The sequence below is a fragment of the Gymnogyps californianus genome, chromosome 26 (genome assembly GCF_018139145.2).
Source record: "Gymnogyps californianus isolate 813 chromosome 26, ASM1813914v2, whole genome shotgun sequence".
NCBI lineage: Eukaryota > Metazoa > Chordata > Aves > Accipitriformes > Cathartidae > Gymnogyps > Gymnogyps californianus.
The window spans coordinates 2,103,452-2,129,157 of NC_059496.1; the positions used below are offsets into that span (position 1 = coordinate 2,103,452).

At 52.8% G+C, this 25,706-nt stretch overlaps 1 non-coding gene and 1 pseudogene across 1 annotated transcript; one reads left to right on the plus strand and one right to left on the minus strand.

The window, feature by feature from the left end:
* The window catches only part of LOC127025989 (scavenger receptor cysteine-rich type 1 protein M130-like), a 272,619-nt pseudogene that overhangs the window by 104,312 nt on the left and 142,601 nt on the right, over window positions 1–25,706 (plus strand).
* On the minus strand, window positions 1,431–1,503 carry TRNAF-GAA (transfer RNA phenylalanine (anticodon GAA)). The gene has a single exon. It is a non-coding gene; the product is annotated as a tRNA-Phe (tRNA).

Sequence of the window (25,706 nt, forward strand, 5' to 3'; positions counted from 1 at the left end):
CTGGGGCAATTGTGTTGCCCAGTGCCATAGATTTTTCCCAGTGCCATAGATTTTTCCTGCTGAGCCCCTGCCTGGCAGAGAGGGTTTGGGGAATCAAAACCAGACCACAGTCACCGTGAATTCTGGAGTGGTTGAGTGGAGCTAAGGGGATGGACTGCTCATCTTTCTGCTTTGCACACATGGTCCTCAAAGCCCATCCTCGGCAATGACTTTCCCATTCTTGCTCAAGAAAGACCTAGAAGGACTCTTTTGGAGAAATGACAATCCTGCAGGCACTACCCCTGTGGCCAAGTATTTTCAAGCTCACGCTCAAAGCTGGCAAGACAGTAACTTTGCTTGTTCAGATGGTCTCTCCCTCTCCCCTCCTCTCCTTGCGCTCAGGCACAACAAAAGCCAGACTTCCCTGGAGGTGCATGCCTGGGGAGCCAGCTATGAGGCAGCAGAACTGCACGGGGTTAGAACATGCACGTTGCTGTGGGACTATAGTCCAGTCTGTGCCATTCCTTGGCCTGAGTGGGTGACTGGGGAGAGGCTGAGACTGAAGACAGAGGGAGATGTCCTGGGTCAAAGTTGTCACTGTGTTCCTGATGGGCGAGAAGGGTTCTGTAGCAGCAAGAGGTTGCAAGAGGGGAGCCCAGCAGCTTGTTGGAGCTCATGAGCAGGTCTTTCTTCCTCTGGGCAGGGACTGATGGCTGTGAAGGGCTGCAGCTGAGCTGGACACTCCAGTCTGGTGGGTGAGCAGATTTGGGTATGGAAACTGGGGACAGCTGAGACACTTGTGCTGTGAGCCCTGGGTTTGGTGCTGAGAGAATGGAGAACACAGAAGCATGTGTGATGCTCAGGAAATGCAGAGGGAGGTAAATTTGGAGAGCAAAAATGACATCCAGTGGTTGAACTGGGGCTGTTTGGAAGTCACCGTGTGAGAGTTGGTGACCTTCCATGCTAGACCCCAGGGGAGCCACGGCTGGCATTTCTGTCCCGACCTGTGCCCCTGCAGCAGCGAGGAGCCAATGCAGAGGGATGTTCATGTGGGGCCCCCAAGGGGTCCCCCTGTGCTGCGTGTCTCCCTGCCGATGCCCAGAGAGGAGCACATCTGTGTTTCATCAAACATTGCAGCAGGGGGGCAAAGGGGCCAAGAAACTCTGCTCAGGCAGCTTGTGACTGGACAATTCAGGAGCCAATGCATCACAAGGGACCATCCTCAGCATGGCTTTGTCAGCTGTCCCTGGCACATCAGAGGTCTCGCTGTGACAGACCTCTGGAGGGAGGATGCTGCCATTCAGGCCTCAGCGCCAGGGAGTGCCTCTCCCTGGGACTGGGGGGCGGTGGCCTCCCCCATGGGCAGTACGCTCTGCTCTGGGAGAGCATCCTGCTGGGGCAGGATGGAAGAAGGCAGATAGGTTCTGCAAAAATCAAAGGGAGAAAATCATTGCTGAAGCCCGGGGTTGAACCAGGGACCTTTAGATCTTCAGTCTAACGCTCTCCCAGCTGAGCTACTTCAGCCCTGCCCCAGCAGCCCTTGTCCCAATTCCACCCCTGCCAGGCCACAGGCTGGCACACACGAGGAGAGCTCCTTGGGGACATTCCAGGAAAAAGCTGTGCCCAGCACCGGGCACAGTGGACCTGGCCTCTCCTGCCTCCATGGCCAGGTGGACTCCAGGTGTGGGGTGGGTGCCAGCCTACAGTAAGAGCACCAAGATATGCCTCAGGCCTCAGTTACAAAGGTGATGGCAGTGAAGGCAAGTGGGCAGGCCAGGCACATGCAGCTGCAAGGCTGAGGGTGGAAGAAGTGTGGGGTTGGTGGAAGACCTCTCTCATAGGGAAGAGAGGGCCCAGGGGAGGCAGAGCTTTTGCTGGTGCCTTAGGCTTTTCCTTCATTCTTGCATGAGCAAGAGTCTTTTGTCAATGTTTGGAGATGATATTTAGGGGAAAGAAGGCTTGAAAACCTCCAAGGATTGGGACTGCACAACTTCTCAGGGCAACCTCTTCCAGTGCGTAAGTGACCTCATGGTTATGACCTCATAGACCTCATGGTCTTCATCTCCTGCCTGAACATTCTTTCAACTTTTGTCCCTTGCCTCTCATCTTCCCACCATGCACCATGATGAAGAGCCTGGCTCTATTTTCTGAATTGCCTCATAGGTACTGGAATGCTCCCATGAGGTTTCCCAAAGCCTTCTCATCTCCATACTGAACAGTGTTCCCTCAGCCTTTCCTCAGGTGGAAAGTTCTCCAGCCCCCTGTATTGGTGCCCCTTCACTGAACTTGCTCCAGCTGATCAATGTCTTTCCTGTACTGGGGGCAGGAGGTGCGCCCAGCTAGAGGAACTACCTCCGCTTAGTGACAGAGCTCCAGGAGGAGGTGAGTAGGTTGCGGAGTATCAGGGAGTGCGAGAGAGAGATAGACTACTGGAATCGCACCCTGCCTTCCCTGGGACAGGCCCAACAGGCAGACAGGACGCATGAGATGGAGGATTCCCTATCCTCTCTCCGCCTGCCTGAACACAGGGACTTAAGGGATAGGGGGCAACGGCGACAAGTTCCTGCCCAGTACAGCAGGCGCATCTCCTCTCTGACGAGACCCCACCTCCCAGATGCCCTTGCACAATAGGTACGAGGCTCTGCAAGTGGCACCGAACAATAACAAGGACGATGGTTCATCTAGCTTGGAGGTGTCGCTGAGGTTAAGTCGGCCTACACCCTGCGTCAAAACTGCTTCCATAAAGAAAAAAAGACGGAGGTAGCAGGGCTCATTGGAACAGCTTTAAACTAGAGTTGAAGGGGGAAAGGGATAAAAGCAGGCTCCCTAGAGATAAGCCTGGGGGCAGCACACCAGTGTTTGATGGAACAATGGGCTAGCGAGGTCCTTTGGTCTGCCATCTCAGTGGAGGTAGGGGATGGAGATCCATGCGGCAGTAAAGATGGAAGGGTTATGGATGTGTTAGAAACCACGGAAGCGCCTGAGAATGGTCACGTAGGAATGATGGCTTCTCCCCCCAAAAAGGGGGCGGGATTGATAGCCCAACTGAAGTGCATCTACATCAATGCAAGCAGCATGGGCAACAAACAGGAGGAGCTGGAAGCCATTGTGCAGCAGGAAAACTATGATCTTGGTGCCATCACAGAAATGCCATGGTGGGATGACTTGCACAACTGGAGTGCTGCAATGGATGGCTATGAACTCTTCAGAAGGGATAGGCAAGGAAGGAGAGGCGGTGGGGTAGCCCTGTATGTTAGGGAGTGTTTTGACTGTCTAGAGCTTGATGATGGTAATGACAGGGTTGAGTGTTTCTGGGTAAGAATCAGGGGGAAGGCCAACAAGGCAGATATCATGGTGGGAGTCTGTTGTAGACCACCCAACCAGATGAAGAGGCAGACGAAATATTCTCCAAGCAGCTGGGAGAGGTCTCACAAGCGCTAGCCCTTGTTCTTGTGGGGGAGTTCAACTTACCAGATGTCTGCTGGAATGCAGCAGAGAGGAAACAGTCTCGGTGGTTCCTGCAGTGTGTGGAAGAGAACTTCCTGACACAGCTGGTGAGGGAGCCAACTACGGAAGGCGCCCCACTGGACCTGTTGTTTGTGAACAGAGAAGGCCTTGTGGGTGATGTGATGGTTGGAGGCTGTCTTGGGCATAGCGATCACAAAATGATAGAGTTTTTGATTCAAGGAGAAGTAAGGAGGGGGGTCAGCAGAACTGCTACCTGGACTTCTGGAGGGCAGACTTTGGCCTGTTTAGGAGACTGGTTGACAGAGTCCCTTGGGAGGCAGTCCTGAAGGGCAAAGGAGTCCAGGAAGGCTGGACATTCTTCAAGAAGGAAATCTTAAAGGCACAGGAGCAGGCCATCCCCATGTGCCGAAAGACGAGCCAGCGGGGAAGAAGACTGGCCTGGCTCAACAGAGAGCTTTGGCTGGAACTCCGGAAAAAAAGAGTTTATGACCTTTGGAAGAGGGGCAGGCCACTCAGGAGGACTACAAGGATGTCCTGAGGTTATGCAGGGAGAAAATTAGAAGGGCCAAAGCCCAACTAGAACTTAATCTGGCTACTGCCATAAAAGACATGAAAAAATGTTTCTATAAATACATTAGCAACAAAAGGAGGGCTAAGGAGAATCTCCATCCTTTATTGGATGCAGGGGGAAACAGAGTGACAGCATGAGGAAAAGGTTGAGGTCCTTCAAACCTTCTTTGCTTCAGTCTTTAATAGTAAGACCAGTTGTTCTCTGGGTACCCAGGCCCCTGAGCTGCAAGACAGGGAGCAGAATGAAGCCCCCATAATCCAAGGGGAAAAGGTTAGTGACCTGCTAAACCACTTAGACACACACAAGTCTATGGGGCCGGACGGGATCCACCCAAGGCACTGAGGGAGCTGGTAAAAGTGCTCACCAAGCCACTTTCCATCATTTAGCAGCAGTCCTGGCTAAGTGGTGAGGTCCCAGTTGACTGGAGGTTAGCAAATGTGATGCCCATCAACAAGAAGGACTGGAAGGAGGATCCAGGGAACTACAGGCCTCTCAGTCTGATCATGGTGCCAGGGAAGGTTATGGAGCAGATCACCTTGAGTGCCATCACACGACACGTACAGGACAACCAGGCGATCAGGCCCAGTCAGCATGGCTTTATGAAAGGCAGGTCCTGCTTGACTAACCTGATCTCCTTCTTTGACAAGGTGACCCGCTTAGTGGATGAGGGAAAGGCTGTGGATGTTGTCTACCTAGACTTTAGTAAAGCCTTTGACATTTCCCTCAGCATTCTCCTGGAGAAACTGGCTGCTCATGGCTTGGAAGGGTACACTCTTCGCTGGTAAAAAATGGCTGCTGGCCGGGCCAAAGATTGTGGTGAAAGGAGTTCAATCCAGTGTTGGCGGCTGGTCACAAGAGGTGTTCCCCAGGGCTCAGTATTGGGGCCAGTTCTGCTTAATATCTTTATCAATGATGTGGATGAGGGGTCGAGTGCACCCTCAGTAAGTTTGCAGATGACACAAGCTGGGCGGGAGTGTTGATCTGCTTGAGGTAGAAAGGCTCTACAGAGGGATCTGGGCAGGCTGGATCGAGGGGCCGAGGCCAATTGTATGAGGTTCCGCCAGGCTAAGTAAGTGCTGCGTCCTGCACTTGGGTCACAACAACCCCATGCAACGCTCAGGCTTGGGGAAGAGTGGCTGGAAAGCTGCCAGCAGAAAAGGACCTGGGGCTGTTGGTTGACAGCCAGCTGAAGATGAGCCAGCAGTGTGCCCAGGTGGCCAAGAAGACAATAGCATCCTGGCTTGTATCAGAAATAGTGTGGCCAGCAGGACTAGGGAAGTGACTGTCCCCTGTACTCGGCACTGGTGAGGCCGCACCTCGAATACTGTGTTCAGTTTTGGGTCACTCACTACAAGAAAGACATTGAGGTGCTGGACTGTGTCCAAAGAAGGTCAAGAAGATGGTGAAGGGTCTAGAGAACAAGTCCTGTGAGGAACGGCTGAGGGAGCTGGGGTTGTCTAGTCTGGAGAAAAGGAGGCTGAGGGGAGACCTTATTGCTCTCTACAACTACCTGAAAGGAGGTTGTAGCGAGGTGGGGGTCAGTCTCTTCTCCCAAGCAGCAAGTGATAGGACAAGAGGAAATGGCCTCAAGGTGCACCAGGGGAGCTTTAGATTGGATATTAGGAAAAATTTCTTCACCGAAAGGGCTATTAAGCATTGGAACAGGCTGCCCAGGGAAGTGGTTGAGTCACCATCCCTGGAGGTATTGAAAAGACATGTGTAGACGTGGCATTTAGGGACCTGGTTTAGTGGTGGACTTGGTAGTGTTAGGTTTACGGTTGGACTCAACGATCTTAAGGGTCTTTTCCAACCTAAATGATTCTATGAGTCGATGATTCTATGTCTACAGCCTATAGAGAAAGAGGTGCAGGTGTGGGACACCGTCGGATAGCCTGTGGTGGAGACTAGAGGGATGAAGAAAGTCTGAGAAGCCCCCAACACAGATCAGCTCTTTCTTCCCTTGGCTCTGGCTGTTGTCTCTGCCACTGATGCCTATGATCAAGCACCTTCTCCTTACAGCGCTAGGGTCTCATTGCCTCCTTCCCCCTGGGAGCCTGGGAGGGATTGTACCGTAGTCCTGCTCTTGGCATTGCACATCCCACACCACACTGCCCCAGGAAGGAGCAACATGTGAGGGAAAGGATCTCCCTTCCCAGGGGCTGGGGGTCAGGGCTTGGCCCTTTGCCTTCAAGGAACACGTGAAAGTTTACTCAGAATCTGTTCCTTTACATTGCCTTTGTCTACTTGTCATCACTTTCTCCTGTTTTCTGCTCTAAGCAGCCCCTGGGGAGGCTTTGTCAGTAATGTCCCTCAGCGGGACCCATTAAGGCTCCAAGAAACTTTGGAGTTGGCATCTGACTTTGACTTCTTGAGAAGTTTCTTCAACTTCCTCTCAGTGTCTGAGGTTCATGGACTCGGCACCAAACCCACCGGAGGGGTCATTAAAATGCCTTGGGCTGCTCCTCTGCTGCCAGGCTGTGCCGGACTCCTGGGAGGGAGGGAGCTCATGGCAAGTGGGCAGCACTGCAGAGAGACAGCTCTGCCAGGAGCAGCTCCTCTGCAAAGCGCAGCAGGGCTGAGGGCACTGCCTGCAGGCACCGAGGGGAGAGGAGTGAGGCAGAGAAAGGTTTAAAGGCAGTCAGGAGGGGGCAGTGCTGAGGCTCAAAGGAGGAGAAATCTTCGGGGCCCTTGACACAGTAAGTCTCTGGGTGCAGGGCAATGCAGCTGCAGTTTGTGGAGGGATCTCGTAAAGCTGGCATGGCCCACAGGAATCTCATTCCTGTATAGAGGAGGAGGACCTGCTCCAGAGCAGGGATCCCTGCTGCACCATCAGAGGACAGGGCATGACCGCTGCCTTCTCCCAGGGACGGCTGCAGGGCTATGAAGCTGGGTGTGCAGCCAGGGGTGCCCAGGGCTGTCCTTCAGAGCAGGGTCCCTGCACCCCAGGGGGCTGTGTGCTGGGGCAGGGACTCTGCCGCCTGCCAGGGTCAGCGCTCAGCCTGCCCGGGGAGCTCCCCATGGCGCTGTGGGGAGAAGCTGTGGGTGGAAGGAGAGACCCCCATCAGGGCAGGGTCCTTCTGCTGTCAGGAGGGTGCTGCCTGGCTCAGGGCTGCTCACAGCTGCACATCACCCCCACGACACTGGCAGAGGCAGCTTTTCAAGAAGCACATCAAGGCAGGGGCTACCTGGAAGGAAAGGTGCTTTCCAGGGTCTGTGCTTTCGGTTTCCTCCTGTGGCTGGGGGGGAACAGCAATGCGGCTGTCAGGTTTGGGCAAGAGAAGGAGACTCCTACGGCATGACACTGACAGATCAGTAGGTCTTTGAGGAACTGGATCAAGTTCCTTCACCCATTCATTGGCCAACAGAAAGCTCCCTCCTCTCTTCAGGGTTTCTCTGACCTGACTTGCCAACAGAGATGCCCCTGGGCAGCGTCCTGCTGCCAGGAGGGGTCTTCAGGGCAGAGCTGAGCACACAGCGGGTGGGATGGGCTCTGTGAGCACTGACAGGGAGGAGATAAGGGGAAAGAGAAAGGGCTCCCGGCAGGGACAGCTCCAGGCACCAGAGGCCTTGGCAGGGAGGGAGAGAAACCGGCTGACAGCAACGACTGGTGGGGCGGGTATTTGGGCACTGCCCTATTAGCCCTTCAGTGAACATGTGTTTTACCTACCAAGCCCCCTGGTCTCCTCTTCCACCCAGCAGAGCCTCTGCCCTCAAGGCCCTGGGATCCAGGGCAGGAGCTGCCTCCTCTGCAGCCCCGAGCTCCAGCAGAGGAGACTCTCCTGAGCGCCCATCTCTCCCTCCCTCGCCTTGCCTCCCTTGGCAGAAGCATTGGGGCATTTCTCCTTCTTTCTCCACCTGCCCCCGCTGCTGCTGCTCTTGTTTTCAGGCTCTCTGGGGATGGGGGTCTCAGCTGCAGCTCAGCAACTGGCCCTGCAGCTCCTGCCATGAAGATGTCTCCATGGGAGCAGGACGCCCAAGCCCCCTTCTAGCCTGTGGCTCTCTGGGCAATGCTGTCTGTCCATGGGGTGGGGATAAAGCTGACTCTTTTTGCCAGACACCCCAGCTTCAAGGAATCAAAAAGCTCCTAGATCTTCCTGGGGAGGGGAGGTTTAAACTGGATTCCTCTGCTCTCAGCAGTATCCAGTTTCCTTTCAAGGGAACAGCTGGGTGTGATCCTCCTCCAGATGGAAGAGGTGCAAGCCCAGGGCAGCTGACAAAAGTCTGATGGACAGGCTGGCTCTCCTCACTCTGCACTAAGGGTCTGCCCGTTTGCATCCCAGGACTCTCAATGTAGCACTCGTAGCGTAGCAGAAATGCCAAGGCTGTCTGCCTTCAAAAAGCACTCCTCAGGTAGGACAGGGCAACAGGAGCAAAAGCCAGACAACCAAACCCCCACAGCTCTGCTCTGCAGGCGGGTGAATTGGGAGGGGCAATGCTGAAATCTCTTTGATTTCATGAGGGGATTTAAACAGCGATCGCTCCGGGTTCCTCTCTGCCTGTTGGTGCACAGCAGGAGTGACTCCTCCAGAGCCCACAGCAGGATCCCTTGCTCCCCATTGCACCCTCAGCCACCAAAAAGCAGAGCTCCAGCCAGGGAGCTGCAGGAAGGTCTCTCTGGAAGGACAGAGGCTGGGGGGTGGGGGTGGTTCTGTGAGAAACGGAGTAAGTTTTGCTCAGAGAAGTCAGTCCTAACCCTTCACTGCCTTTTCCTCCTTGGACAGGTCCCATGCCCAGAGGAAGCAAATGTCCAACGGCAGCTCCACAACCGAATTCTCCTCCTGGCGTTTGCAGACACGGGAGCTGCAGCTCTTGCACTTCTGGCTCTTCCTGGGCATCTACCTGGCTGCCTTCCTGGGAAACGGCCTCATCATCACCGCCATAGCCTGCGACCACCGCCTCCACACCCCCATGTACTTCTTCCTCCTCAACCTCTCCCTCCTTGACCTGGGCTCCATCTCCACCACTCTCCCCAAAGCCATGGCCAATTCCCTCTGGGACACCAGGGCCATCTCCTACTTGGGATGTGCTGCACAGGTCTTTCTCTTTGTCTTTTTGATGTCAGCAGAGTTTTATCTTCTCACTGTCATGGCCTACCGCTACGTTGCCATCTGCAAACCCCTGCACTACGGGACCCTCCTGGGCAGCAGAGCTTGTGTCCACATGGCAGCAGCTGCCTGGGGCAGTGGGTTTCTCCATGCTCTGCTGCACACTGCCAATACATTTTCACTACCACTCTGCCAAGGCAATGCCCTTAACCAGTTCTTCTGTGAAATCCCCCAGATCCTCAAGCTCTCCTGCTCACAATCCTACCTCAGGGAAGTTGGACTTCTTGGTTTTAGTTTTCTTTTTCATGTTTTGTTTTCATTGTGCTGTCCTCTGTGCAGATCTTCAGGGCTGTGCTGAGGATCCCCTCGGAGCAGGGACAGCACAAAGCCTTTTCCACGTGCCTCCCTCACCTGGCCGGGTCTCCCTGTTCCTCAGCACTGTAATGTTCGCCTACCTGAAGGCACCTTCCATCTCCTCCCCATCCCTGGACCTGGTGGTGTCATTTCTGTACTCGGTGGTGCCTCCAGCAGTGAACCCCCTCATCTACAGCATGAGGAACAAGGAGATCAAGGATGCCCTGAGGAAAGTACAGGAATACACATTATTCCAGCTTTAATAAGGTGCCCACCATCCTCCTCTAACTCCCAGCAATTCAGGAAAATCCCAGCCTATCTTTTGTTCTTCTCTTTCTTTTGTATTTGTTTGTTAAACCTGTGAGAATATTCGTTGTCATTATATATTTTCATACAACTTCTTCTTAAGCTTAGAACCTTTTTTTTCTGTCTGGTAAACCTAATGTACATCAGGAACCAGGCTCTTTGCGTAGAGAAAGAAGCCAGAACGTAATCATTTGCCTCTCCTCTCATCTCTTTGATCTCCTCTGGAGCTTGGGGCCCAGCCCCAGCAGGCAGAAGGGATTCAGGAGCCAAGGGCCCAGCTGCCCCATGGACGAGCAGCCCCAGTGGCCCTCGGGGCTGCCCCTCTCCGCCTCGGCGGGCACTGCCTCTCTGCTGCCTGTGAGTTGGGGCAGCAGCTTCCCTGGAGCCATGGCCAAGGACAGCAGCAGGACGTGGCCTTTTCAGTGCTGCTCTCGCCTCACTTCCACACTCTCCCGCCGTACCCTTGCATTTGTGTTACCCCTAGGCTCTTGTGTAACTCTGACAGTCCCGTTGTGTCCACAGTGGCATCCCTGTGGCTGCAGGCAGGAGCGGGCAATGGGAACCACTGTGTCAGAGCTGGCCTCCGTGCAAGCACCCCATAACCAAAGGGGCTCTTCAGGGCAGGGCCAGAAGGCTGGAGGCCTCTTCCAAAGCTGGTCAGGAATACACCCAAGGAGCTGCTCCCTCAGAAGGACTTTTGCTCTTCTGGGGTCTCCACGGATTCAGGGGACAAGCTCCGAGTCCCAGGGGATCTGTTAGGGACCAAGGGCTGGACAAAGACCTCCCTTCTTGGTTGCACATGTCCATGCAGACAGCAACTGCTCTTTGATTTATCTGCCTGGCACTGTCCCACCTGCAGTGGGGCTGATGACAGATGCCGTCCTGGAGAGGAATTGGGAGCTGCCAGGGTTGCTCAGGGGATCTCCAGGGACAGTATGTGAGTGTGGGTGGGCAGTGAGTGGCACCTCATAAAAGGAGTGACCGTCCAAGGTGGAGTCTTCTGGAGGAAAAGGTGAACCTGAGGACACCATGGGCTAATGAGGGCCCTGCAATGCCAGGAGAGGCTGTGAGGAGCCAGAAGGCAAAGGGACACAAGACTGGAGAGTGGGTCAGGACACCCTCTTGGAAATCCCACGGGCTGGATCTAGTGCAGACCTCCCTTGCCTTTTGTGCCAGTGGAGACACCCCATGGTCCTGCCTAGCCCCTTCCTTGGCCCTGGAGCCATCAAGGGAAGATGGAAAGGGCCTCGCAGCAGTGAACCCCGTCTGCCTGGGTCTGCTTCCCTCCCCCAGCAGCACGGCCAGTGGAGGGTCACCCCGTGACCTCAGGGCACCATAGTCCCCTTGCTCTGCAGAGCAGCACCGCAAGCTTGGGGCCCTGCAGGGAGCACGGGAGGAGCCAGGAACGGCCGGCCAGGCCAGCACGGACACGCTCACCTGGGAAGGCTCTCTGGGGAGCAGGGAGGACCCTGGAGAAGAGCAAGGGAGCATTTGTGTGCCTGCAGGGAGGAATGAATGAAAAAGAGAAACCTCTTTCTGCAGGCCCCAGCTCAGGGCCTGTCACCTGCCCAGGACTCCTGTGCTGGCCTGGGGAGAGGGGCTGACACTGAGGGGGCACAGTCAGTGTGTGGTGGGCATCTCCTGGACCCGAGACCAGGAGTCCTCCACTTTCACTGACCTCCATTTCCTCATGCCATGGTGAACCTCCACCCCTGGGGCTGATGGGAGCCTGACACCCCTCCTGCCCCCCAGCAGCCGCTGTGCCCTCGAGAGGCTGGGGCTGGGGGGTTATGCCCAGAGCTCTGCAGCACCATGCAGCGGGCACTGCCATGGGCCAGCCCACACTGGGCTGCTCTGCGGGGCTGGGCTGGGGAGCAGGCAGGGGAGGTGGGAAAGAGCTGGGGAGAGGCTAGGTGGGGCTGGAAAGCGCCCAGGAGAGGACAACCACCAAATGTTAGCTTGATGTTTGCCCATGCAGGGTGAGGACACGCTCCAGTGGGTGTGTGGTGCAGAGCCAGACTCCTGGAAGGGAGCCGAGACATGCAGCTGCAGGAGAGAGGAGGCCGGTCTGTGCCCTGGTGGCATGGATACACCAACAAAGGTGCCCAGGGCATTCCTCACCCCCCAGCCTCTCCCATCGCATATTTCCAGCACTGGCCCCTCATCCCAGTTTATGCGGTGGTTTTGCTCTGTGGCCATCTCCTTCCTCTCTGCTGTCTCGGTGCCTGTGTCGGGGGAAGAGCCAGCCCTGCCCAGCCTCTCTTCTTACCCAGACCTTGGCAGACCCCAGGCAGACCTGTCTGTGAACCCTTGTGTGGGACACGGGTTGGGGCTTGGCTGGGCCAGGCACTGGCGGGGCTGCACAAAGAAGGAGGGCTGGTGGGATGGACACTGAGGTCTGCTATGGGGACTCTGGTGGGGACATTTCCCACCCCAAACACCCCTGTCCTGTGCAGTGTCCGATGAGGGGGGCCGTGGAGCATGTGTTGGGCAGTGGGGCTGTGCTGGGCAGGCAGCAGAGATGCTCAGGCTGGTGAAACGGGTCACAGGTTGGAGCCCTAACACAACGATCAGGAGGTGAAGCAAGGACAGGCTATGAAGGGAGGAATTTAGAAAGATGACCTGAGCATGCAGGTCTGTGTTTAGGAAAGACAAAGCTCACCTGGAGCTGATGGGGGCTGCAGGCGACATCAAGAGCCAAATGAAGAGCTTCAGCCACTGTGTTTGCAGTAAAAGGCTGGACAAGGCACAGGCTGCTGAATGATGAGAAGGGTTCATAACAGCAGACACAGACGGGGCTGAGGCATCAATGCCGCCTTTGCCTTAGTCCTTGCTAAAAAGGTCTCCCAGGCCTCTGCTCAGTGAAAGGGCTCAAGGAGGAGGAGAGCACATATTGACAGGAACCTCAGGAAGTCCCACAAGGACAAGTGCAGTGTCTGCCCCTGCAGGGACTCCCCCTGGCAATGGCACGGGCTGGGGGCTGCCTGGCTGGGGAGCAGCTCTGTGGAAAGGTCTTGGTGGGCAGGGAGCTGGACAGAGGCCACCGCGTGCCCTGGCAGCAAGGGAGGCCAGCAGGGCCCTGGGCTCTATGACCAGGAGCACGGCCAGGAGATGGAGGGAAGGGACTCTCCCCCTCTACCTGGAACTTGTTAGACCACATCCAGAACACTGGGTCCAGTTTCTGCAACCCAGTGCTGGAAAGGTGTTGGCAAGCTGGAGCGGGTTTAGTGAAGGGCCCTGAAGATGCTCAGGGAGCTGGATCACTTTCCCTGTGAGGAAAGGCTGATGAACCTGGCCTTTCAGCCTGGAGAAGCATGGCTGAGGGGCACCTCACAGCAAGGGAGCCCTCACCTTTTTCACCAGAAGGCCAGCCATGCATTGGAACAAGCACTGGTCACCCTGGGAGAAGGTACAGTCCTCCGTCCTTGCAGGTTTTCAAGACCCAACTCGATTAAGCCCTGAACAACCAGGTCTGAATGTATACCTGACCCTGCTTTGAACAGACGGTTGGACTACAGACCTCTCTCTTTTAATGCTGCAGGCCTGATTATGATAGAAATGGTCAGACAATTTTGACAAATAACCGAAACAATGAAGAAGTAAAGAAAAAGATCTAAAGGGCAGAAAATAGTTTAGTATAATTTTCATCCTTTGAAATTCTTTGTGTTCTTGACCTCCTTGTTTTGGTTCATTCTGATTTAATACACCATTCTTTGGGGGGATTTTGTGACCTTTTCTTTTTTAGAAGGAAAAGCCATTTCCCAAAAGGAAATGGAGCCTGCTTTTCCTATTTCATTAGGAACTTCTGCATCAATATCAATTGGAAAATGTTGAGAACACTTTTGCTGTGAGTGGAAAAAGTAAAAAAAGAAAGACTTCAAAGGAGAAATTCTTTTTTCACTAGCTGTTCATACGATTATGTCTCTTAACTGCACTCCTGAAACCTCTCCAATTTGCTGCCCAGGTCTTGAACACTTGCAGAAAATCATGGGAAGAGACATGGCTTCTTGTGTTTTAACGAGCCCCATGGTGTATTTGGTGACGAGTCCATGAACCTCAGACACTGAGAGGAAGTTGAAGAAACCTCTCAAGATGTCTAAGTCAGATGCCAACACCAAAGTTTCTTGGAGCCTTAATGGGTCCCGCTGAGGGACATTACGGACAAAGCCTCCCCAGGGCTGCTTAGAGCAGAAACAGGAGAAAGCGATGACAAGTAGACAAAGGCAATGTAAAGGAACAGATTCTGAGTAAAGCTGGCTGTGTTCCATGAAGGCAAAGGGCCAAGCCCTGACCCCCAGCCCCTGGGAAGGGAGATCCTGTCCCTCACATGTTGCTCAGGGCTCTTCCTGGGGCACTGCAATGCAGGGATGTGCAATGCCAAGTGCAGGACTATGGTACAACGCTTATGGTCTCTCCTGGGTGGGGGTGTGGGAATGAGGTCCTGTGCCATAAGGTTAAGCGTCTCCTCGTAGGCCTTGGCCATCGAGATAACAGCCACAGCCAAGGGGAGAAAGACCCGGCTCTCTTGGCGGCTTTTAGCCTTGCCTGAGCCCTCGATCAGCATAACCACTGGCTGTCCTATGGTGTCGCACACCTGGGCCTCCTTCCCTGCAAGGCTGTAGACATCTGCCTTGCTTCCTCCACCTTGCTCACATCTGAGCATCTCACTACCCTTACTGACATCTCTCCATCCTCCCTGGACGTTCCTTCAAACACAAAGCCATGGACTATTCCAGATTTCCTCAGGGTGGCCGATTAGACCACAGCACTGCCCTTGGAGTGTCATTTCTTTCTCCTCATATCCAGTCTCAACTCCCAAGCTGCACTTAGTGGCATTCTTTCTTTCTCATGCTCTTTTCCACTACGAGGAAAAGCTCCATCACCTCTTAAGCCATCCTTCAATCACTCTCAGACTACTCCTATACTGCCTCCATGCCACCGGGCCAAAGAAGCCCAGGTCCCTCAGTCCCTCTACACAGGTCATGTGCTTGAGGCCCCAACTCCCACCTTGGCAGACTTCCCCTGGACACTGTCCAGTTCTCCCCACTCTCTCCCAAATGGGGAGCTGCACACTGGGACACACCCACGTGTGGGTGCTGTGCTGCTTTTGGCTGGGATAGAGTTCGTTTTCTTCATAGTAGCTAGTATGGGGCTATGTTTTCGATTGTGCTGGGAACAGTGTTGATAACACAGGGATGTTTTCGTTACTGCTGAGCAGTGCTTACACAGCGTCAAGGCCTTTTCTGCTTCTCACACCGCCCATCAGTGAGTCCGCTGCGGGTGCACAAGAAGTTAGCAGAGGAAAAAGAGAAAGTAGTGAATGAATCTCTTATTTTCTTTACTTGGGTGCATGGCTTTTGCTTTACCTATTAAACTGTCTTTATCTCAACCCATGAGTTTTCTCACTTCTACCCTTCCGATTCTCTCCCCATCCCACTACAGGGGAGTGAGCAAGCCATCAGCCATCACTTCCATCACAAGCACATGAACAATCCAAGTGCTTCCTTCTACTACCTATCACTTACTCATCCACCTAGGACCTCACAAGCACCTGCACAAGCCTGGGGCTGGCCCCTGCCCTCACACCTCCTCAACCACCTGCAACCTCACAAGCACCTGCACAAGACACGGGCCTCCTCCTGCCCTAGCACATCTCCACGGAAATACCACAACACAAGCACCTCCACAAGCCACCTCTCTCAGTCCCACTCACCTCACAAAACACTCCTCAAACCACCTTCGCAAGCCAGGGGCCTGCTTCTGCCCAACCACCTCAGCACTCAGCACTGACATCACAGGCACCTGCAAAAGCCAGGGCCCTGCTCCTGCCCTATCACCTACTCACCCACCAGGGACATCACAAACACCTCCACAAGCCACTCCAGCTTCCTGCCCTAACTGCTACACAGCCAACACTGACCTCACAAGCACCTGCACAAGCCACCTGCGCACTCCTGCCCATCACCTCCTGCTCCACACACTGACAACATATGTGCAGCTCAAACCAGGGGCCTGCTCCTGCCCTAACACCTACTCAACCACCTGTGACACCACAAGCACCTGCACAACCCAGTTACATACTCTTGCCCTATCAAGTACTCACTGAGAACGTAAGCAGCTGCACAGGGCAGGGGCCTGCTTCTAAACTAGCATCTACTTGGCATCATGGGACATCAAAAGCAGCTGCTCAAGCTCGGGGCCAGCTCCTGCCCTATCACTCACGCACACTAGGACCTCACAAGCACCTCCTTCACAAGCCAGGTTCCTCCTTCTTCCCTATCACATCTGCAGGGAAATAGGAAACACAAGCACCTCACAATACCAACACACTTCTGGAGATGAATGGGAAAATTCCTGGGAGCTAACACGAATGGACTTGCCTACAACATGGACAAAACTCTCGACTAGCTATCTTGGAGGAGTCTGCGGCTGATCCTTGGAATTCACCTGTCTCCAGAGAAAGCCCAAATGCTCCCGCAGATGCCTCGAGGAGTCCCAGAAGAGATACAGGGCACGGACCTGACTCCAACACACACAAAACACCTTGCGTAGCTACCTTGCAAAAGTCTGGGATGGCTACCTGCGCAGTTCAGCTGTCTCCAGGGGAGGCCAAAACACTCTGGACGTTCCTCGGAGGAGTCCTGAAGAGCTACCGGGCATAGACCTGCCTCCAACACAAAGAAAACTCTTCAGCTAACGGAAGGAAAATTGTGCTGCTGCTACCTGGGACTTTAGCTGCCTGTCAGGAAACTCAAAACACTCTGGCAGATGTATGGGAAAAGTCCTGACGCAAAAACAGGAATGCACCTGCCCCCAACATACACAATGCTCTTTGTGTAGCTACTTTAGAAGATTCTGGGGCTGCTACCTGGGAATCGCTCGTCTCCAAAGGAAACCAAAAGACTCCTGGATATTCCTGGGAGGAGTTCCAGAGAGCTACCGGGCATGGACCTGCCTCCAACATGCACCAATCTCTTTGATCTACCCTGGTGGAGTCTGGGGCTGCTGCCCAGGCCTTCAGCTCCCTCCACAGCAGGATAAAACACGTTGGCAAATGCCTGAGAAGTGTCCTGGGGAGCTACAGGGCATGGACCTGCTTCCCATTTCTATCAGCAATCAGTCATGATTGGAGCAAGGGCAAAGCCTATAATTTCAAATGCATTTGAGTTACATGACTCTTCAACATACGCCATGACACCATTTCACTAGACTGAAGGCTGACAGCAGTGTACCAGGACACTCCTTTCTGGACACCTCACTCCTGGGCAGAAATCCTAGACGCTTCCTTTAAGGACAGAAACCCAAAGAGCTAAAAGAAGTTCTTTAAAGTCAGCACAGCAAAGAAAAAGCAAGCAAGCAAACAAAAACGGCAGGAAACCCCTGAGGCACTAATGAGGAACAAAGGGTCTCCCTTTGGGAGTCCACTACCCCTCACAAAATGGACAAGTGGCTTAAAAAGAGATTCCTGCAAAGAAACGGCAGATCGAAGATAACCTTGATAACGCCAGCACAAGTGACCGGTGGAAACGGCAGCGCTGACCCTTCTCCTGCTCCTCCTACGAGCTCTTCGCCAGCCACATGAAGATGCAAAACCAAGCATGAACGAATCAGATCTGAGAAGAGCCTGGCCCCAAAAAATTAAAAATGATCAGGAAGTCTGTTTGAAATACGGCTTCACATCCACTCTCGTGGATGAGGAACCTCGCCTTAAGCACATGTCGTGCCTTGAGATAGGAGCTAAGGACAGTATGAAGTTACCCCCATGAGCAGACGTTCAAAACCAAAGCACCCAGAACACGCAGACAATCCTGCACCATGTTTTCAGCGATGTTTCAAGTCACGTGATACTCAGTCCACGACTTTACAAAACATCATTAAACTTAACGATAGCAGCCTCCTTGCAGGTTGCTTACTCAAAGCAAAAACCAAAAAGCCACGTACCCTCGGGAAACCCTTGTCCTTCCGGTGGCTGCTGTCTTCCCACGGCTCTTCCTCAAAGCAGGACAAATGACCGTGAATTTGGAGTCCACACAAATTACGAAGCACACTTACTCCTCCGACAGTCATTACTATGGGCCAGAAGTCCTCCCACACCCCAGAAGTGCCCATTACTCCTCCAGCAGTCATCCGCTATGGACCGCAAGTCCTCCAGACCTACTACCTACCTACCCATACCACCTACCCACCTACCGACTTACTGGAAATGAGTTGGACCACAGCAGAAGTGACACTGGCCAGCCGTACACACACCAGACCACAAATGGTAGTTACAAGACAGAAAACACAACATAAACCACCAGAACTGTAAAAAAAGCCAACCCGAAGCCACAGCATACACAAATCAAAGGCCCTCTCCAAACCCTAAACAGGCAAACAAGCTAAAAAAGGACTCTCCAAAAAAGCAATCCACCCAGAACACAAGAGAAGCCAAAAATAACATAACCCCAGGAACCCAGGCCCAACAAACCCAGATCCTCTCCAGAACAATAGCACGCTTTAATCCTGACTCGCTTAAACTCAGGCATCCCAGAACCCTACCACTCTGTAACCCTTGCACACTGTCACCCTAGCATCCCAGAACCCTAGCACACTGTAGCCCGAAGATATCCAAAAAATGAACCCAAACTCCCTGGAGATCTCCGGCTGGGCCTTCAGGTGGCCCCGCCTCTCAGAAGTCACAACTTTGAAATGGGAATGGGACAGCATCCCTCTTCACATCACCTGTCACCCCCGGAAAAAGTGCCTGCCTTAAACACTCCCGGGGAGAAAGGCTGGGGCACTTGGAGACTTTCAACTGGCCCGCCATCACCACGGGCTTCAGCTCATCATTTCTGTGTCAGAGCCACCAAGCACATCAGCCCGTCCTCCCTGAGACACCCCTTGGGGCAGCCGTACCCAGAGCCAGGCGGCTGCATATGGCCTTTGCTCGATGGGGAGGTGCTTCCTGGGAGCAGGATCTCTCCTGGGGGCATGGGGAAACTCTCCTCAGGCCTGGATGCCTGAGAAGCAGCTCTGCGCTGCTCCATCTCTCACCAAAAACCAGGGGCAGAGGAAGGCTGCTTTGCTGGCCCCAAGACAATCAGCTCACCTGGGATGCTCTGTGCAGCCGCGTGCCTTTGCTGTCAGGTGGGTCTCAGCTTCAGCAGCGCTCCTCAAACATCTGTCACCTCCCTGCAGGATGCTCTCCAGTGCACAGCATGTCTCCACTGGCTCTCCCTGGGGACAAAGATCGAAAAGGAGCAATTTGCTTTTCTTTCCCCCACTCCCAGAGACTCTGAGAGAGACCTGCCACCCCAAATCAGCTGTGTGACAGGGACACCACGTACGAGCTGCAGACATCGGTCAGGATGGCTGCAGGGAACGGGCAAGACATTCTGCAGTGCCCCCGGCACTGGCAGAAAGCAGAGCTGGAGACAACGGGGGAGCCCAGGGCAGCTGGCAGCCGGCGGTGGGGCCCAGCAGGGTGCAGTGCCTGCAGAAATGTCCGGCTCCTTGAGCCTCAGCCCCAGGGCTGCAGCACGGGGCCAGCACCAGCTGGGGATTCGCTAGGAAAAACCAGGCAGGGCTGACCCTGAGTCCCCGCATGCAGCCCAGCCCCGGGACCTGATCACCTGTCCCTTTGCCCATCGCTGCCACAGGATCCAGAAAGCAGCGCCACCAGCCTCACGTGTCCTGAGCCATCTCTTCACAGCTGCTGGACGTGGACCCGTCCTGGGACTCAACAGGCCTAAAAACAAGAGAAATTGCCCAGAATTAAGCTGTTCTCAAGTTTTGGCAGGCAGCATGTTTTTCTGAGTTCCTTGGGAAGCGCTCAAGAAACAGGGCAGCTGCTTGTACCTGTGGGCAGGCAGTGGATTGTGTGCAGTGGGAGTGAGCAGTGGTTTGTGCGGCTGTTGAATGGAGTCGAGCTTAAAAGTGTCCAACCTGGTACTCCTGGTTCCTTTTTCCTTGCAGGTTGATTTGGAGTTCAGATGGGGCAGGGGGGGAGTGTTAAGCAAAACCAACAAGCAAAGAAACAAACAGCTGGGAAGGTTTCTTCCCCTAGCTGGGCTTTTTTCCCTCAGTCCTGAACACTCTGCGTGCAATGATCATCACCAATATTAGGGCGCAGGATTGGCACAGGGCAGGGCTTTTGCACCAGCACATTCCTTGAGGCTCTTGGTAATGCACCTCCTGGGGAGTGCGCAAGAGATGGGGGCAGTTGCCCATAGTTGCTGGTTTTGGTCTTTCTCCCCCTCTCTCTCTCTTTGGCTCACTGTGCCTATTTCTTAATTCCTCCCTCTCTGTCTTTAGCCCATCACCATTTTTGTCGTCTTCTTTCTCTGCCCACCTCCCTGTCTCTATTTTCTAATTCCCCCTCTCTCTTCTATAGCCCAGGGCTATTTTTTTATTTCTCACCTTTCTCTCTCCCGCCCCCTGTCCTTCTCTTTTTTCCTATCGCTGTGTCCTGCTTCCTGGTCGTCTTTTTTCTCCCTGTCCTGCAGCCTGTCCTGTAGCCCCTGCTCAGCTGGCTGCGCCTTCTCTCTTTCTCTCTGGGCCTCTCGCCTGCTCCCCGTCCCTTTCCGCTCTTCCTCCGGCTCCAGCCTGGAGGCCATCGTTGTTCTGTCCTTCGCCACCTCCCTCTCCTGACCCGCATCCCTCTCTTTGTTTCTCACTCTCTGGATTGTTTCCCGCCCTTCTCTTGCTCTCTGTCCTGCGCTCTGTCCCCTGCCTCTCCCTTTCTCTCTCTCAGCCTTTCCCCCTCTGTGCCTCTGTCCTGCTCCCTGTCCCTCTTCTCTGTCCCTCTGCTCTCCTCCTGCCATGGGCCTGTGGAGGAGTGGGGTCCAGCCGGGGGGACGGTGTCCCTGCAGGGTCAGACAGGAAGAAGGAGCGCCCAGTGGCATGCCAGGTGCTGTAGTCCTGGGGTATAGGGCTGATGGGCGGCCATGTTGGTTCCCAGGGCATGCTGGGAGCTGTAGTTTCCACCCAGCACTCAGCTTCCTAGTGGCCATGTTGTTCTCAGGTAAACCGGGAGGCGCAGTCTCTGCTCCAGCCACAGCAATTTTGCCCAGGTTCCTCTTTAGTCAGAGCATACTTCTCTTTATAAGAAGTCTTTAACTTTGATTACTGCAAACACTCCACTCCAAGGCACTCAGCAGGTGGCTATGGCAACCCCTGAGATAAGTGGTCTAAAATAAACCAGGTAAAATAGTGAGGGAAAATAATACGGTTTGAGTTCAAATAAACCATTAAGTGTGACTAATGGGTTTACATTTAAAAAATATTCATACGCCACATTTCTGGGCTACGCATTAGTAATGGTTCGAGGCCCATTGTTCATCCCACTGCTGTAGGTGGTCTCCAAAGAATACTGTTAATAGATGCCTCCTGCATTTGTTAACCCAGCACTCAGCAGGAGAAAAAAGTCTTGTAGCTCCACAAAATAGAACTGTTAAAGGAGAAGAGAGAGGGGGAGACCTCAGGGAGGCAAGATTACCCCTGCAGAGAGAGCTACAGCCCTTCTCAGAGGCTGACCTCACTAATTTAATAGGAGTCTCTCCTCAATATTCCTCCAACCCCCCCCCCCATCTCTCTTGGACCCAAATCAAAACTAGCAATTAGCAGCTGGCTGATAAGTGCTGTGCATGCTCAGGATGGGACAGTCATTACCCAAGCAAAGCTTATGATTTAAAGAAATAGTCTAACGTATTTCCTTAACTTGTGGTGAGGAGAAGTGGAGCTGGGATTGTCTGTTCCTCAGGAGCTGGTCTCCTGCGATTACTCCTCCAGCACGACTGCTAGCCCGCTAGCATCGGGGAATTGCAAGAAAGCAGAACTGAAATTTGCTGGAGCTACTCATGCTGTTTCTGGTGAGCAGTAAACCTTTAGACATCCTGATTTTCAGAATAGAGCCACAAGAAAAATGGGAGACCGTGTTCCCTCTTACCCTCCTTTTCTCCATAGAGGCTTCCTGTCTTCATCCTGCCCTTGAACAGAGCCTGTCCCTTCTCAGCTTTCCTTTGCCTTTTGACTGCGGGTCACACAGAAGCAAATAGACCTGTCCTAACAACAGGGAGAACTCATCCTTCAGACCTGGCAACTACCCCAAGGATTTTGGGTCATAAATCCTGCAGCAATCCTTGCAGCTTATTTCGTTGGTTCACCCTGAAGCATCTAATACATAAAAGATTATGAGGTTAGTTTTTTTCCAAAGTACTGGCATTATGAAGCAGACATAGTAAACATAGAGTGGGTAGGTCCCTTTTTTGGGCATCCTCCCTCCTTTCTAGGTAGTTACAGAAAACCCAGAAGATCATAAGCAAAGGGGCTTTGTGGAGTTGTAGCTTTTCTTGTCAACAACAACAACTATATTTGAGTGTATTTACGCTGCTTAGAAAGATGGGTAGCTGTGCCTTGCACCAGCAGTAAAGCATTTACTCTACAGCCCCTGACCATGTCCCCTTTTCAATTCAAAAGTATTGTCTTTCTGACTAAGCTGCTCCGGTCTGAAAGAGAAGGAATGACTAGGAAGCAGTGACTGTGAATGTGCTGTTGTATTACCCGGCACATTAGGTCTAGCCTACAACACCTTTCAGAGCGTGGACAAAAGTTGGCTATTAAGTCAAAGGTTGCCTAGACACTGGCTGTTCCTCAGAAAAAAGTAGTTAAAGAAAGAAAATCTACAGTAAAAACACTAAAAGAAGAAAGTGGCTTTGGTTGATAGAAAGATGGAAAAGAAACTCTGCGTGAGTGGAAGTGGATATGTATGGAAAGCAAAACAATAGTCCAGATGACAAGAAGAATTGAAGCCAGTGAAATGGTCAAGGTAATAGGGGTTCAAGAGGAACGGAGGGGAAAGAACTTCATGAGAGGTTGTCGCAGAAACACTAGACAGCAATATATTTCAAAAGTCAATCTTCTTTAATGATATCAACATAGAACGGTCCAAGTGAACAGGAATGTTATGTTGTATTGAGATACAACAGCCAGATTGGACAGGTCGTAAACACTGCGATAAACACAACTTAGTTACAGGTTCAGGGTGTCAGCTGGGAACTATCACTACACAAACTATAACCAAATGTAAGCTTAAAATGATGACTCAAAATGCGCACTCACTCACCGGTAAGGCGAGGCACTCAACCCCGGGGAGTTTCCTTAGATGGCATCCCGATGGAAGGGGAGAGTCTCTGACTGCAGACCCGCTGCTCCGAGGAAGACGGGCTCAAAGGGCTCTTCCGGCGGGCTCCATTTATACCCGAAGTCGGATCGGGGCTCGTGGTCATATATGGTCAGCGGTCTGGAAACTTGTCACTGTCTACGTGACTCCAGTCATCACATGGCTGGCCGGCTCGACCCCCAAACCGCGGCTTCTAGTTTTAAGTCTTTCCTTTCAGCAGTTGAGAAGTTCTGCTCTTTATCGGGGCGGTGCACCTGCCACACTCCACCCCGTGACCACAGTCACGATCCGACTGGTTTCTTTGGAGTGGTGGTACAGTCACCTCTTGCCTCCAAAGTTAAAAGGGAGCGCAGTTTCGGTGAGAATTGATGCTCATCATGAATCATCATTTCTTTGGCTATTTTACAATTCTAACGGAACATCTGCTATTTGGTTAGTTCTAAAGGAGCATACGTAACAACGGATACGAACCACGTTATCATATGTTTAACACAACTTAATACAATACAAATGGCAATAATTATGATTATAACCACTATCAAGGATTGTAAAAGACTGGTTAACCATCCCGACAGGGAAAACCCGAACGCACTGGAAATCTTTCCCAACCAGTTGATGTTTAATGCGGCAGCAATTGCCTCTGAGTCCTTTGCTGCTTTCTTCATTTTGTCGATTTGGGTTCGGAGGGGTATGGATACATTTGGGATATAAACGCAGCAGTCATCTACTCATCAATTTAGCACTCCATACTAAAGGTGTTCCTTTAGCAGCATCAGGTCTATCCCGCTCGGTGCTGGGCGGTCATTTTGCTGGTGTGTTGTAATTGTTCGTTCAAGAGTTCTAAGCTGTCAGATGTAGAATTGGCTCAAATAGATACTTGCATCAATAGGTCATAAATGGCTTGTGGGTTTTTGAGGGAGGCAGTCCCCATTCCGAACATGGCCTCCAGCCACTATCCCAGTCGCGTTTTGCTCTTTGCCACGTTCCCTTCTTTAGCGGTTGTATCTCCCGGGGGCTGCGATCCCACCACTTAGGGGCTATAGGCCCTTCTCGGTAAATGGGACAAAGGGAAGGCAGGCTACTGTGCAGGCCATCCCGGGAACAGTTGGGTGTAGCCGGGAATACAGACAGCCACTGGAGTATGCCGACTCTAGATTGGGAGGGCGGGCACATCAGATGTTTGGCATATGCCTTGTGTGGGGGCATGAGGAGGACAGTCCCCATAAGCGTTACATTTTAGGGCAGTGGGCCACACATAGCTGGTATTACTACACAGACAGCCCTGTACCAAAGCTTCCTGAATGGGGCGGGGCATGTATCATCACAATAATGGCCTTTTATCTATGTTTTTACATTGCATTTCTGTTTGGCAGTCCCAAAGTGTTGGTTTTTTTTTTTTACTGGTGGTGCCCCATTCCTTTGCGCAATCCAGTCAGGTCCCCATGTGCAATTGAGGGGATGTTTTTCCCAGGCTCCCTTGAACCCTGGTTCTTGACAAGCGTTGGGGCAATTGCTACCATTACTCTCGGGGTGTTTAATACACCAGGTGGCGTTTAACAGTTCAGTATATTGCAGGGAATGATCATCTGTTTTCCATTGGTCATGATGTTCAGTAATTCCCCAGGGAACATTAAAGCATGGCATTGTACCATTAAAACTCACCCCGTGGCGTTATTAGGGGGTAGGAAGAGGTAATTACACTTTGCCTTCCATATTGAATTGGCATTTATTGCGCCAGGTGACCAGCTATAGATGGTATGAGTGTGACCTCCATCCTTTCCATCCGTTCCCCAGGCCCGGCTGGAATTATTGCACTGTTGCCATGGGAGTTCAAGGGTTAGTGATATATTAGTGGTTTGCACAAAGATTGGTAGGGGCTCCTCTACTGACTTAGGGCTGGGCAGACAGGCTGTTATTGAAGTTAAGTTCACCATACGTGCAAATCCCACTATCAGTTGAGCCACCACCTTGCTGTCCAGGTTCTTGTTGTCCATGCCCGCTGTTGTTACTGCCATCAGTGGAGTGTCCGAATAGTTTGCTTTTCCATAGTCCTGCAAGAGGACACAAATTGCACCTCGGGCCTTGGGACCGGGTCTCAGAAATTAGGAATTATCCATCGAGTACTTATGCGATGGCCTTTCCCTTTCCTATCTAAGGCCTCCCAGGCATGTAAGCCTCTGGGTTTCGCCAGGATCGTGGGTACAGTGCCAACAGAGGGCAGTTTTACCATGACGGGTTGGCCTGTATGTTCTCAATGGGAACTGGCCCTTTTGCTTGTCCGGTTTGGGAGCGTCGCCCGTTAATGGTCCCGTAGGACAAAAATGAGGTAGGTACCATCGTTTGCCTGCCAGCATATCGAATCCCAATATTTTCCCTTATAAGGGCTCAGAGCCACCTCCACAAGTTTCGGTCTCTATCGGGGCGGGTGCACCTGCCACACAGGTTAACTAAACACTCTTCCACCCCTCCATCCAAAACAGAGGGCAAGTCTCTGAGACCGAGATAGAGATAGGGCAGGTACGTGCAGAGGCAAGAGAGGAAAAAAGCTTACTTAAGAACATAACTTTTGGTTCTTAAAACAGTTAGCAGCATACAGTGAAGAGAAAGTGCAATCAGAGAGCAGAACACCTTAGCCAAGCAGCACCTCCTGACCCTGCCCACCTTCCCCTTTAAGCAGGGTGTATGCTGCAGCCAGAGAAACCGTTGCAAAATGCGGCTTCTGGCAACTTATTCCTGAAATGCACTAGTTTTCTTTTGGAGAACTGGAATACTGGGATGGATTCCCCAGTGCTCAAAACTCAGTAGTGTCTATTTCAACCATGGG